The sequence below is a fragment of the Ctenopharyngodon idella genome, chromosome 3 (genome assembly GCF_019924925.1).
Source record: "Ctenopharyngodon idella isolate HZGC_01 chromosome 3, HZGC01, whole genome shotgun sequence".
NCBI classification, from domain to species: Eukaryota; Metazoa; Chordata; class Actinopteri; order Cypriniformes; family Xenocyprididae; genus Ctenopharyngodon; species Ctenopharyngodon idella.
Window position 1 is genome coordinate 13,295,605 of NC_067222.1, and position 15,377 is coordinate 13,310,981.

At 37.2% G+C, this 15,377-nt stretch overlaps 2 protein-coding genes across 6 annotated transcripts in view; both read left to right on the forward strand.

Moving 5' to 3' along the window:
• The window catches only part of LOC127509954 (gastrula zinc finger protein XlCGF57.1-like), a 63,556-nt gene that overhangs the window by 7,655 nt on the left and 40,524 nt on the right, over nucleotides 1–15,377 (forward strand). The window contains exon 4 of one of the 3 annotated variants that reach the window (XM_051889363.1): nucleotides 107–1,001. The exons of the other annotated variants lie outside the window; for them this stretch is intronic. The gene's annotated coding sequence lies outside the window, so the exon portion shown is untranslated. Of the gene's footprint in view, nucleotides 1–106; nucleotides 1,002–15,377 lie in introns of those variants that run through there. 3 annotated transcript variants of the gene reach the window in all.
• Nucleotides 11,384–15,377, forward strand: part of LOC127510050 (galactose-specific lectin nattectin-like) — a 97,820-nt gene continuing 93,826 nt past the window's right edge. For 2 of the 3 annotated variants that reach the window (XM_051889563.1, XM_051889560.1), the window contains exon 1: nucleotides 11,384–11,476. The gene's annotated coding sequence lies outside the window, so the exon portion shown is untranslated. The remainder of the gene's footprint in view (nucleotides 11,477–15,377) is intronic. The other variant, XM_051889564.1, reaches the window with a different exon arrangement.

Sequence of the window (15,377 nt, forward strand, 5' to 3'; positions counted from 1 at the left end):
ATTTAAAATACTGTCTGTGGCTGATTTTTGTCTTCTCAGTGCTCAGCATAACAGCGGCCTTTTCATTATAGGTCATGGAAATTTAATGATTTAATGTTTCTTTTAGACCTGATGGACATGAACAAGAAAAGAAAAACAGAAGCTAAAAAACATTTCACATGTAAATCAAGGCTGAAGATTCACACGAGGATCCACCGCGGAGAGAAACCTTACACCTGTGATCAATGTGGGAAGAGTTTCTCTGTTCTGAAATCACATCTGTCTTCTCATTCTGAAGAAGAGACCAGAAAACTCACACTGATGAAAAACCTTTCAATCGTTCAGGGAGATGAAGAAGAGACCAGAACACTTCTAACAGAGACATGAATCTGAATGAAGCCCTGAACATGAATCACTTTTACTAATTTTTGTGCTTTAAGAAATAATTGATTAAACTCATTACTCATTTTATCAACAGCTTATTGCTATTGTCTAATTTTATTTTCTGCTGATTCTTATTGCATCAGGAATAATTTTATAATTATATTGTTTATTAAATAAAATAATGTTCCCAGAATGTTGGAGGAAGGTGTTTGAATAGCCTAAATATAACGTTCCCTAATAGTTATTTTTAAATTTTATTTTTGCAACCATAAAATAAAATTCCCAGAATGTTGCAGGGTAGTTATTTTTAAATAACATGAACATAGCTCATACAGAATGTTCCCTAATGGTTATTTTTAGGTTATTGTTTTTATAACCATGTAAACTAACCTTTCAATTAAAATGTTGCAGATGTTTTTGCATAATGACCTATACAGATCTCTGAAATTAGTTTAGTTCATGCAGCATTTAATAAAATGTAGAAATTAGATTTAAAAAAAGCACATTATAATGTTAATGTGAAACTCACAGAAATGATAAATTCTTGGGTTTGTTTCTATCTTCATGAACTGTGCTTCATGTGCCCTCGCTTTCTCTTGTCTTAAACAGAAAGCCACAAACTCACAGAATTTAAAAATTAACATTTTGTTTTACTGGCTGACTAACATTTGTTTAATAAATAATAGGTCACCCCACACATGACTGACGAATGAATGAAATTACTGTCTGTCAACATTATTAACAGTTTCACCCTTGATATCCAGTATCATATATACATGTCAAAGAGTTTGTTCTAGTCAGTTTGATGATCTTCATGAAGTCAGAGCAATGACTATAAACTTTAAACAACACACAATCTTTACTAAATAAACTGAAATGATTACTCATTTCACAACAGCTTTACACAACCAGCAGAAAGAGAGCAGCTGGAATAAAGATAAGCGACCTGTAACAGATTCACTGTTGCTGTCCATTGGTCACACCTTAATTTAGCAATTTCTAGTATTGCATTGGTATTGCGTCCTTCTCATGAGCATTTAATAATTTTTGACTTTTTTTAAGTGTGAGTTGAATCTCTTTTTATGGCCCATTTTAACTGTAAAATTAAACCTACTTAATAATTATGCACACCTGAAAATAAGGCATTTTTATTTTGTTTTACTTATAAATGATTAAATACAAAATTAATAGTAGTTATTAAGATTAATGTGGTTTGGAATTGGTAAAATGTGCTTGTAAAAATATCAACTTGCATAATTATTGTGCATGCACTGTAATACAGAGGAACAAATGATAAAGCTCGGGTTGCTGAATATAAGATCCCTTTCATCAGAAGCACTTATTGTAAATTATATGATTATAGATTATAACCTAGATGTGCTGTGTTTGGCAGAAACCTGGCTAAAACCAGACTTACATTACTTTAAATGAGTCCAAACCCCAAGATCACGAGCCTCATCTGAAAGGCAAAGGGGGAGGCATTGCTGTAATTTATAGTAATATCTTCAGTATTACTCAAAAGTCTAGTTTCAAATATAATTCTTTTGAATTGATGGTGCTTTATGTCAGTGGTTCCCAACCACATTCCCAGAGACCCCTCAGTACTGCACATTTTGCATGTTTCCTCAATTAAACACACCTGATTCAGGTCATCAGCTCATTATAGCGACTTCAAGACCTGAAATGGGTGTGTCAGACAAAGGAGACTTGCAAAATGTGCACTGTTGAGGGGCCTCCAGGAACGTGGTTGGGAACCACTGCTTTATGTAACACTATCTAGTGTAAGTGATAAGTCCCATTTAACATTTGTGCTTGCTACTGTAGACAGGCCATCAGGACACCATGCAGACTTTATCAAAGGATTTGCTGATTTTCTATCGGAGTTAGTACTGGCTGCAGATAAAGTTGTAATTGTTGGTGATTTTAATATTCATGTAGATAATGAAAAACATTCACTGGGATTGGCATTTTCAGACATTCTAAACTCTATTGGAGTTAGACAACACGTGTCAGGACCCACTCATTGTCATAATCATACTTTAGATCTAATATTGTCACGTGGAATCAGTATTGATGCCAAATTCTACAGCAGATCGATGACATCTCAGATAATTATCTAGTCTTGTGTATACTACATTTAGCCAAGGCTGCAAATCTGAGTCCCTCTTACAAATATAGTAGAACTATCACTGCTACCATTATAGATTGCTTTATAAATAATCTTCCTGATCAGTTTCATCTCCTCAGCATACCAGATAGCTTAGAAGAACTTGATGTTGCAACAGAAACTATTGACTCTCTCTTTTCCAGCACTTAAGACAGTTGCTCCTTTGCACTTAAAGAAAATAAAAACAAATAGTCCAACGCTGTGGCAAAATGAGCAAGTCCACATGCGGACCAGTGGTCCATTATCCTCTAACACCTTCTCTGGAGTGTCAGCTATTCCACTGTATGCTGCAGCTGACTGACAAAATCTTTCAGTGTACTCACTTACAGTTTCATCCTTCTTCTGTACACAACTAGTGATCTTTGACCAGTCCACCTTTGGTCCAACAAGGGTCTGTAACACTCTCAGAACTCCTTCTCTCAGTTCACCTTTGCTGGAATGCTGAAACTCAGAATTATTTACAGCACTTTCAAAATCACTGAATTCTGACTCTTTCAGGATTTGTGACATTAGCTGGGTGACTTCAGCTAGGGACATATCATAGAGCTTCATTTTCCTGGACAACTCTGTCCTAAACTCAGAAAAATTTCTCTGCACTGATGGCAAACTCTCAGCAAGTCTTTCTATGTCTTCAGGACCTAGAGTAGTACTGACTGCTTGTAACTGCAGTATGGGGGTTACAGATGTAACTGTGTCAACCCCTTTTACCCTACTCTGAGCCTTTTGTCTCGCTCCACACACTTCAACTGCATTTACATCTTTATCCATGAATCCAGTATTGCTATTGCCCTCTAGTCTACAGAAAGACTGTAAGTCAGGATAGCTTTCATCTGACTGTTGGTCTTTTGAGTCACATTTGGTTGAGGCTTTGTTAAGGCCCAACTTCTGAGTGAGACGAGACACTCGAGCGTGCAACTGTTTGTTCTGCTTTTCTAACTTAGCAATACGTTGGATTTGTTCTTGTGCAATTGTTACCGGCCTCAGACCTAGGGGATATCTGTGCCGGCAGCAAATGATACACAGGCAGTGTGCACTGTGGATCGGTGAATAAACTCTGTTAAAAACACGAGAGAACAGAAGTTACGTCTTTCCACAGCGGCAGTCAGTTTATTACTGCAATAATTTCTCTTTAAATCCTTTAACTTCTGAAAAAGATTAAACGTTTCAAAACTACAACACTCTCAAAGTGCATTTGGTGGAAAACAATTAAACAAACAACAAATCCATTAAAACACTAGATAAGTGTATGCAAAATATACCTTTGTACATGATATTGTATATATTTATATATGAAAACATACATATAAGTTTATATGCCGGTATGCATTATATGCATTTAGAATCTTACATAGATTTATGATAATAATCAGATACTTTACAATGACAGTACCAAAGAGTGTCAAAAATGCACAACAAAACATTAATCAAGATACCAAAAGGTCTTCAAGACCAGATTTCAGAATAAAATACTTTAGATTTCATTACACTTGATATATTAGTTTGATAGAATTCATCTCTTATTCTTCTTAACTCATGCACATGCACACAACTGAAAAAAATACACGTGCTGAACACTCAAAATGGCGATAGAAACGAGAATACAACATACACTCAGAAACGTAATTCTAAAACGCTTCCAAAACACTTTTTTTAGATTAGATACACTTCCAAACTTGCTCAAACTCTTTGTATCACCCCTGTCGATTCACACACTTATAAATTACATTTTCTCAACCCATTACACAATGGATAGAGTAAATTCTCTGTGGCAGCAGATAATGCCCTTCATATTTTTCTTCCAAATACAAGCACCAAGTACCTTTTTGCATTCTTCAATAGACCAAACTTTTTCTGGATGAATCCCAAATTTCTTTGTCAAATCCAGTCTGACTGACTCAGTCACTATTGAGTCCATGTGCTTTCCTAACAATGATTTGAACTCACTATCTGTCCATAAAGAGGTAGCTAGTCTACCTTTCTCAGTTGTTGGAATTAGTCTAGCGTTCTTTCTCAACATTGTGTAATGTTGAGAAAGAACAATACACTTCAACACTTCCCTGACAGAGCAGAGGTTAATCTAGTTAATACACATCGTAATGTATTCAACCTTCTCTGGTGAGCAGAGTAGAACCAACTTGCTTACACACTGTAACAGTTGTAACCTTCCCTGAATTAACAGAGGATGAACCTTCTTCTCTAGCAAAGTAGAGGATGACTATTCTGTTAACACACCACCTTCCCTGATTAAACAGAGGATAAACAACCTTCCCTTATAAAGCAGAGGATAAAACTTCCCTAACTTTACAGAGGATAAACCAATATTAGCACGTGATGCCAATCTTCCCTGCCTGAACAGAGGATACCAATATTAGCACGTAATGCTAATCTTCCCTGCCTGAACAGAGGATAAACTTCATCTAAGTTAACCAACTTAGTTAACCAAACCCTACAGCTGTCTCTTAACTCTTCTCTGACGGCGCAGAGGATAACAACTTTGTACTGGTCTTAATGGTTCTTTTGGATAGAGTATCACTCACCAACCTTTGGGTGTACAGGAAAATTCAGCTTGGATCTTCTTTTGGATCAGATCTTTGTTGTGCTTGAAGTTTCAATCAGGATTGAGGTGAGAAGCTCTATCCGGGTCACGGCACCAAAACTGTAGGAAACTTTTTCCTCGTCGAAGCAGAGACCAGGAGACGTTGGGATATCTTTCAAGCAGAAGTTACTCTTTATTGAGAAACGCGCTGTGCGTCGCTGTAGTCATCCAAGTCCAACTAAGGCAGTGTACATTGTAGTTTATATACATTCAAGGGGGAGGGATACATAGAGTAGAGGTGGAGACAATCTAAACAAAGCATGCAAATGCAGTGCAGGAATCAGCCCATTCCCTACATTTCCCAGCCATGATCTAATCAGCATAACGGTATCATTCAAATGCATAGGTGCTAATCCACTCAATCTGACAGTATCGCCCATACCTTTACATTATCATAGAGACAAAGGCACAGCTGTATCTTGAGCTTGTCTTGCCAAATGGTCAGGAAGTGCATGAAGACAAAAGGTTAATGTTACAGACACCTGGGCTGCTTGCCTTGATCTCCTTAAATTGTCATTATCTTTACCTCAAAATGTTAAATACAATATACTTCACCTTAATATTTCATGTGAGGTTATGTCAGGATGTAGGATCAGCAGATCTTAAACAGATTCTTAAATTTGTAATCCTACAAGACTCAGACATTACGTTGACCTTAGTGGAATTGCATTGGAATGGTTCAAATCATACTTTTCTGACCGTTATCAGTTTGTAGTAGTAAACGAAAAGACATAAATGTCATATCAATCCAGTATGTCCAGTATGGAGTACCGCAAGGCTCAATTCTTGGACCGCTGCTTTTCACCCTGTATATGCCACCCTTGAGAAAAATTATTAGGAAGCATGACATTAGGTTTGTCACAGAACTGCAAGAGAGGACCCAGGTGCAGAATAACAGTTAAAGGAGATTTCTTAAACAGGACTCTACCACAACCAGGAGAATGACGTATAACAAAGTTCAGCAGGGCATATGACAATGACAGGCAGGAAGGATAATAACTGAAATCAGTCCAGGAAGACCACAGGATTAAGGACTTAATTGGCAGCACCAGATGGGAGACGATGAAGACGAACAGGCAGGAACCCAAGGAACCAGAAGCTTGAATGATCTCCTAGAAGCAGCACCAATCTAGCTGCCAGACAGATCATCAGTGGCCAGGAATTCTCAGGATGCAGGTCAGGTTAGGGAAACAACACAATACTCACATTAACAAAACAAAACACAAAGCGAACAAAACAAGACTTGAATTCACCAGGGCTATAACTTAGGACTGAAATATAGTGTAATGCCTGTACAAAATCAGTCTTAGCCAACCAAATTTGGAATTTTCAGAATGCTTTTAGCCTCTTGAACTGTGCATGTAAATCACGAATCGGCTCCGGCTGGTCTAGGAGAGACTGGGACTTTGGCATCTTTGTGGCCCTATCAGAAGCTAACCAAAGAACCCCAGTCCCTAGCTCTGGGGACTTCAAAAGAATCACCCATATGGGTTAAGGGCCATGCCGCACATTCTAGACCTGCCAAAACCCAATACACACCACGCACACACACAGAGACACACACAAACACGCATTAAGAATGTATGTACAAAATACGACTGTGCCAAAGTGTACCCGTCGCTGTCTGTCAAGTGCATGTATGTATCCCTAGTGTATAAGCTTAGTTATGACTGTAGTTGCGTTAGTATCATTCTAAACGATAAAATCAGAGTATAAACTGTATCTCCACTTTTATGTTTTTGCCACCTGACAAGTTTGGTTTCTTTGTAAAGCTCTCTTTATGCCTTATTCAACAATGTATGTCACATTACTGTAAAATGCATTGTTCTATTTTTAATGGTACTTTGAAGAAAAATGTACTCTGATCTAACACTTCATAAATTATGCAAATCGAGCCGCAAGACAAGACAAAGAAAAAGTTTGCCCGCCAAGATTGCACACTTACCATTGGCTGTTTCAACCAAGGAGGCATGTTGGCTTGTTTGTCCATAAAAGACAAGCACAAACAGTTTTGCTTTGTCTCTCGATTCTCTAAAATTGTCCCTCGCCATCTCGTGCATGTCTCTCCCGGACGTCTCGGCGACCGCGCTTCCATCATGCGCTCTCCTCCTTCGGGACGACTATCTTCTTGGCACAAGTTTTACTTTTGTCAAGCCGCCGTCATCCTCCATCACCTAGGAGATGGACTCTTTTCTTTCCTTTCCAGTTATTTTACTCTTCAGTTATAACCTTGTTTGAAAAACCCACCGGAGAACACCCTCCTGAAAAGGACCAATCGCTCCAAGCCAAGCGCGTTGAAACTCTACGAACTACAGCACACTGAACTCATGCAAGTAACAACCTTTTAAGATTTGTGTAAACTGAGTTTCCTTGCTGGCGCTCAAAGGTTAACTGTTTGTAATTTGCCACTCCTTTGATCACCTCTGTTTTCTGGGCTTTACTTTCATTTTCCATATATGTGTATTCTTAGTGTATATTTAGCCTATGTATTCGTAGTTTCATATATTAAATACATTATATTCATGCTTGATTGTTTCTGCTGCTCATTCAGAAAACCAAGTCACTTCTACCTTTAACTTCTGCAACATTGCTTTACGCTTTGATGCTATAATAGGAATTTATTATCGTGGCCAGAGAATAAAATTTCTGTCATAATAGTCTGTGAGAAAACTAATGGTTTGCTGAGCAAACTAGGATAGTTTTTCTAAACAACTATTAAAATAGAACTAATCATGTATGTAATTGATTATAATCTGTTGTAATTAATTCACAATATAGGCCTATGTGCATAATTCTCTCTTGGGTCTATATATATATCATAATTAATCATAAGGCTTTATGATTTTATTATATATATATATATATATATATATATATATATATATATATTTCACCCATGATTTGAGCTAATTGATTAAATACTTGTAATATCGCTAAAGACATTACAAAAGATAACTAACAAGACTAAGACTAGAATGAACGCAATAAACCAGCAATGACATGAGGGAAAGAGGCAATATATAAAGGGAACAGCACAAGGATAAGGTGGACACGATCACACTAACGAGGACTAAATCAGGGGGTGTGGTAACGAGAAACAAGGAGGCAGGACCAGTGGAGCACATGGCCAACACAGAGACAGAGCCAAGTGTTCAGGCACAAGACAAACAAAGAAAGACTAAACAAAGACAAGACAGACAAGACTGTCTTTCTCTCAAGGTTTTTTTGTTCTCCATTTTTGTCACCTGAAGGAGTTTGGGTTCCTTGCCGTTGTTGCCTCTGGCTTGCTTACATAATTAACACATAATTACAGCAATCAGAAAAACTAATGTTAGGGTCAAGGGTCTAGCTCTCAACTAAAGCAAACACAGATCACCATAATGGTAAATACAAACATTTTTATATTTAATAAAACATCAAAACCTGTTAATTCCCGCAGGAACTTCTGTACAGGTATGAAAGAAACATGTTTGTAAACTGGTTTCACACTCATTGTGAAAGAGTCAAAAGGCTGTGGCTGTAAATCAGTTGTAGTTCTTATGTTTCTCTTTTTTCTGTTCTTGTTTCTCTGTCTTTCAGTGATTCTGCTTGTTAAGAGCAGGTGTTCATCAGTGTCTGGATTAACTCACTTCTTGTCATTCACTCTATCAAGTGGAATATATTAGTAAACTAATGTAGGGAATAGTGAATGAAGGTATAGGGTCAACTGGGACACAGCCTCTGAGGGTCAACTTTGAGCTCTGTTAATTTACAGTATATTCCTGGAGGCTACTTTCACAAAAATGACAAATATTACCAGAATGCATTGTTTGCTATGGTATATTACTGTTTTAATGGAAAATTGTATGTTACTGTCAGAATTTGGCAGTTTTTTACAGCAAAGTTTAACAGTGAATATGAAAAACTTAAGACAGTTTATATAAGATGCTCACTAATCTATTGCATGAAATCTAGTTAAGCTGTTAGCAATGACACGATAGATAACTATGTTAACGACTGATGTCATCTGGAGGTGCACATGCATAAATGTGTGACTGCATGTCTGTAGTCTACTGCGCATGCGTGAAGATGAGACTTAATGTCTGAGAGTCAACAGTTTGCAGCCCGATCCTATTGTAATTAATTCACACCTGAGTGATTTTGTGTGCTTTTGTGTGCTTTTGTGTGTTTGTTTCAATGATTGGAGTGAAAACTGTTACCGATTATTGTGAAGTCAAAAGTCATAGTTTGAGATCTGTGAGGGGAATTGATGGGAATCGATCTCAAGTGTTGCTGCTGCCATTTTATTTCTACTCTTTCGACATCTTTGTGTTATGGTATTGGGTTGTGGAAGAGAAGAGGCGTTCACGGACTTCAACAAACACGGTATTTAATCAAACGAAGGAGAGAAAACAACCAAAACACACATAGCTTAACATTAGATCAGACAAGGAGTACAGGGAGTGAGTCCATTATAAAGGGTGTGCAGATGATGAAGTCCAGGTGCAGGTGATGAGTGATGATGGGGAGATGACGAGGAAGTGAGTGCAGGTGATGAAACAAGGAGGATGATGGGTAATGGAGTCCAGGAACTAAGGGAACTGTGACACTTTGACACTTTGACAGATCAAATCTGTTTCTAAGGAGAATTCTGTCCTCCTTTTGGGTGGTGTCTCTTCATGATATCTGATAACCCACTCCTCTCCCCCCAGAACAGGTGTTGGTGTAGTAAATATTTACAGTCCTTTTGTTCTGGTCTAGGTATTTAAGGGAAAGTGCAAAGCAGCCATGTGGGATCTTCTGTAGCCAGAAACCCCCATGCAGTGATGGGTGAGTGTCTTAAAAACACTAATCCAACACTGTGTGTATATGCAATTCTTACTCTTAGAGTCATCTTTGAGCAACTGATGTTATGTATTTATGATTTCTGAATTGGCTTCTAATTGGTTATTTGTGTAATTGGCATGATACATTTTAACCTGACAAATAAATGTTACATTTCGATTTATTCTGGACTCTCCTGAAATCATTATGACTAGTAGATTATGGCTGATTTATACTTCTGCGTCGAGTGTAAGCCGACGCTATGGTGTGAGTTCATGTACTATTTACCTGTTGCAAAGAAATGTTATTTGCTTGCTTTTAAGTTAAAACCATATAAAGATGTTTTAATGCTGCTTAGAAAGTACCTGCAATCCTTAAAATGGAGTTAATGTAGAAACAAATGTATTTGACTTGACTCAGCGTGAGATGAGCAAAAGTTGTGAAAGTTAGGTTCCTGAACTTAATGTTTTGTAACCAGAGCTTATCAAGAGGATACACGGGGTGAAGAAAACGTGTTGAAATCACCAGTGGAGATGAGATAGACGAAGACTACAGTGAAGAAGAGCAAGAGTGCTAAAAGAAGACAGAACATGGGTAAAAAAAATAATAACCCAACAAATTTTAGAGAGTTGACTGCATGTCATGTTTGCAGTTAGTTCAAGCCACATTCACCTTCAGATCTTTATTTGTTAAAGAGACTGTCCATGTCCTGATCAATGGCTTGTTTAGTGTGACTCAAAATGAGAAATAACTGAATGATGTCTTTGTGTTTAATGCATGATTCTGGAGTAAAAGATTCACACTTGCATGATCAGAATCAGCTTTCTAACTTGTTTTCTGCTGATATTAACTGAGAATCAACATGGCCAAACAAGACCGGTGTGGGTGAGAGTAGGATCTGTGGTCTGTAACAGATGTACTAACAGCTTTCACCAGCGCAAAACTTTCCAATTTTTTGGAATTGCGCTCTCATGCTAATTTACCCTGTTTAGTATATCTGGCCCTATAGGTGATTAATGAATTAAGTAAAATGTGAATTGCTATTAATTGAAAGTGTCATCAGGTATTAATTCCTTAACAACATGTACTAATAGTGGACATTAATGTGTTAATGGGTCAAAGACATGTATTTCAGCTTCCAGCTCATTATTAAGTAATTTATCATTGTGGTTATGATTATGGTTGACAACCCTACTAATATTACTTATTACTTAACAATTAGTTAATAGTCATACGCCTCAACAAGTAAAATCATTACATAATTAGACAACTGAAAGATGAAAAACATGATTTCGAACAATTGTGGTATTACTTCTGTGGTGTTTTTTCTGAGAGTCATGTGATTTAGAGAGATCAGACATCTCAGTAACATGCAGATCCTTTCTGATTGGCTGACATGCATCTTATGTAACATGAGTACACTTATTTAAGCCCACAATGTAGTGGAAAAAGAACACATCAAAAGAGTTCAAGAAAACAAGACACATCTCTTATATACTATCCAGCAGAAACACTCAGTTTGCTGTTCGGAACACAGATTTCCTGAGGTTTGACTTTTCTACATTTACATTTATTTCACTTTTAGCCGACTAAAACCCATTTAGTCATTTTTGATTCGTGGGGCATTCTGGGAATATTAGTTCTGTTGGAACATTCCCAGAAAAGAGCTTAGTTTTTTTTTTTTTTTTTTTTTTGGTTATTCATAATGTTGCTTATGTTTTATGTTGTTCGGTGAATTAATGATTCTAAAATGCTCAATGCGGAAGCGCTTAGCATGTTTAATGCATTAGACAGTAGCTAATGTTGGAGGATACACCTTATCGATGATGCAAGCAGATGAGCCCAGAACGTGATTAAGTCATTTTGAAAAGTGATTATTTTTGGAAGACTTTTATTTTTGACGGGTGTTGAGGCTGTTGCACGTAGAAGTGTGTGTTGAGTCATGTTCGAGAAGGTTACCTCAATGGAAGTTTATCGGGTCGGTTAAAGGATGTAATCACTTTAACCGGGTCCTTTAACCGGGTCGGTTTTACATCCTTTAACCGGGTCGGTTAAAGGATGTAATCACTGTTTTTGTGAACTTTGACCCGTGTTTCAGTTTAAGAGTTTTTTTTTCTTCGTATTGCTTTTTCCCGTGGATTGCATTAGCTGCTGGAGTGACGCAGTAACACGAGAACTGTTAGTGCATATAAAGTACAAATCTGCTTGATTAGAGACAATTGAAAATATTTGTTACATTTTTTACAGACTTTTGTACTTCTTACGTTTTGATTTAGAAGCAGTTATGGATTAATTAGATGCACAGATTGCAATTATCTTGGCCGATTGCGATGTTTTTTTGTAAGTGTGATCTGCCAGCGCTGATTTTTGCCAATTATGATTTTCTTTCTAAGAACTATTATTGACAGCATAACAAAAATCTACTTTTCTTCAATGCAAAATTTAATTTTTATAAAATGTTATTAAACATTACAATGTTCTACAGTATGTGTGTTGTAAATCTGTTAATTATTCAAACGAGGGAACATTGTGCACACGATTTAGCGAATGATCATGTGCGGGGCTCCATACATTATTGCCTGAGTGAATGTATTCAATGTTATTATCTTTGAATCCACGTTAGTTGAAGGAACGGTTTGATGATTTGCTCAAAGACAGTCCCAATGTAACTGCACTGAGTGACAGTCTCTCTAGAACACACAAAGGCAAGCATTGCTGATACTGGAGAAATATCAGCAGAAAGCCTCTCGTCAAGTGAGATTCAAGGTTTGGAACTAACTGTTATACATAACAATAGCCTAATGAGCTTATTGTCAGGTTTATGTTCTGTTATTTTGACACTCTTTTCTGTTTACTTCATTTCCTGTTTCAATGCTCTGTTTAGTTTTGTTTTCATGCCACATCGTAACACTTATTATATAGTAATAAATAAGTATATAAATAATAAATGCAGATAATACAGCATATCACGCTATTGAGCCACTCAAAATTACCGCAAAGGTCGAGTTCTCGTTGGCCTGATTGTGTTCACCTGTTCCTCATGTGCTCTGCTCCCTTTATATTGTGCTTCCTTCCCTCATGTCTTTGCTGGTTTGTTGAGTTCATTGTGTGCATGCGTTTCTCACAGATCTTATCAGTCAGTGCTGGATTTAGTTCCCTGCAAGGTTGTAGTCTTGTTTTATTTCTTTGTCTTTTTGAGTCTTGTTATGTGTGTGTGTCTTGTGTTGGTTCCTGCGTCCTGTTCCACCCTCATTGACTCTCCTGTCCTGCAGTCACTCTAGTGCTGGTTTCATCTCACCAATGCCAAGCCTCTGGTTCCTTGAGCCGCTGTCAAGTTTCCACCGTTGGCATAGAGCCTGGAGTTGTCTCATCCCTGACCAGCCTGTTCTCCTGCCCTAATGTTTGGACTGTGTTCTCACCTGTCTTGTGTTTTGTCTTTTGTTAAAAAATATCACCTGCGTCTTTGTCCTTCCTTCTCAGAATCCTGACAGAAACAGCCCTATGTATGGACAGGCAAATATGTTGGCTTGTAAATTATATATGTGTACAGATGATGTTAAAATAACTCTTTACTTCTCTTTCACCACTTACTTGTGGTGTAAATATAGTAACGCTAAAAAGAAAAAGCTCCAGTTGGCATGTAATGATGCTTTAAGAATTTTGCTTAAGCTCCCAATGTGGACAAGTACAAGCCAGATGTTTGTATCTAATAATATTCCTACTATGCATGCTTGTCTCTATGCGGCACTCTCTATAAAGACTCTCTTCTGCACTCCCTTGTCTGGTCCTGTCAATGTGTATCAGTATGTTTAGTGTACATCAACTTGTATGATAATCTTCACGACCCTACCTGTTACTCTAGCTAGTGATGGGCAGATCGAGACTTCGTGAAACACTGAAGCAGTTGAAGCAAATGTGTCGTAATGTGTCGAGGCTTCGAAACAATCTGACACCGTCTCCACAGTGACCCCTAGTGGTCAGAACAGTGTAAATGCAACAAAACTCAGGCCAAACATGCATGAAAACACCTTTTACAAATGTATTGCAAACGTTTTATTGAAAGTAAAATCTATCAAATGCAATTAACTAATAATCTAATAAGACTAAATATAGATTGTCTGTATAATATGTGTTCTTTTATCAATTATCAAGGCTTGTTTCTCTGTTCCATGGCTCAAGCTAAACAGGCCAATAATAGATTAATAACTACCACTGTTCATTTTAATTATTCTGATGTCTAATTAAAACATCTACAAATGTATAAAACTGATCAGAGATCAGGTAAAGCCCACAGACACTTGTTCAATAGTTCTCTTTTCACTTTCACTTTCACTTTATCATCGCCCTCTACCGGTGAACCATTGAAATTTTGTTTTGAAACGTACAGTTATGACGTAATGAAGCCTCGTTTACTGAAATCACGTGACTTTGGCAGTTTGATACCCGATCTGAATCACTGATTCGAAACAAAAGATTCATAAAGATTCGGAGCTTCATGAAGCAGTGTTTCGAAATCGGCCATCACTACTTACCAGTGATCCTGATTTATCTCCTGTCTTCTGTTCCTTGTGTCGTTTCCCTGGATTCTCCACTCAGCCTGCATCACCGTCTTCACTGCAATACATGGACTGTATTACCACCAGCCAAGTTCACCATCTGCCATTCAGTGACTGTTTCCTCTTACCTGTTTACGTTTTGCCCAGTTCTATAAAACCTCCAATAAAGCACTGTTTGTTTGCTGCTCACCTCATCTGCCCTCTTCTGTGTGCGTGACAATGCTGTGTTAAGGAATTATATGTATAACTTCAGGTTGTCACAATACTGGAATTTCTAACTTTGATACGATACCTATGATACTAATATTGATATTTGATACCATTCTCAATACCCCAGGGAAAAAACTGCCAGAGCAATCGGGCCTTAAAATTGTAATTATCAAAAGATAAATATAACAAGGCTCGAACATGACAATAAGGTATATTTTTACATGAACAAAACCAACCTTGTGTTAGTGCACTTGTTCAAAAGCTTCTGAGATTATTCCCTTATGAAAGTATGACAAACTGCAAAAAACAAACAAACAAAGAAACAGTACAACCTTTTCTATTTTCAAGTAAAATCTTTTATTTATTTTTTTTAATTTTTACAAAGTGTGCGAACAGGACTAGTTCACTTCAGAATTAAAATTTCCTGATAATTTACTCACCCCCTCGTCATCCAAGATGTTCATGTCCTTCTTTCTTCAGTTGAAAAGAAATTATAGTTTTTGAGGAAAACATTCCAGGATTTTTTTCCATATAGTGGACTTGAAGGTCCAAATTGCAGTTTAAATGCAGTTTCAAAGGGCTCTACATGATCCCAGATGAGGAATAAGTGTTTTATCCTGCAAAACGATTGCTCATTTCCTAAAAAACAAAAAAAAATTTCTTTAACCACAAATGCTTGTCT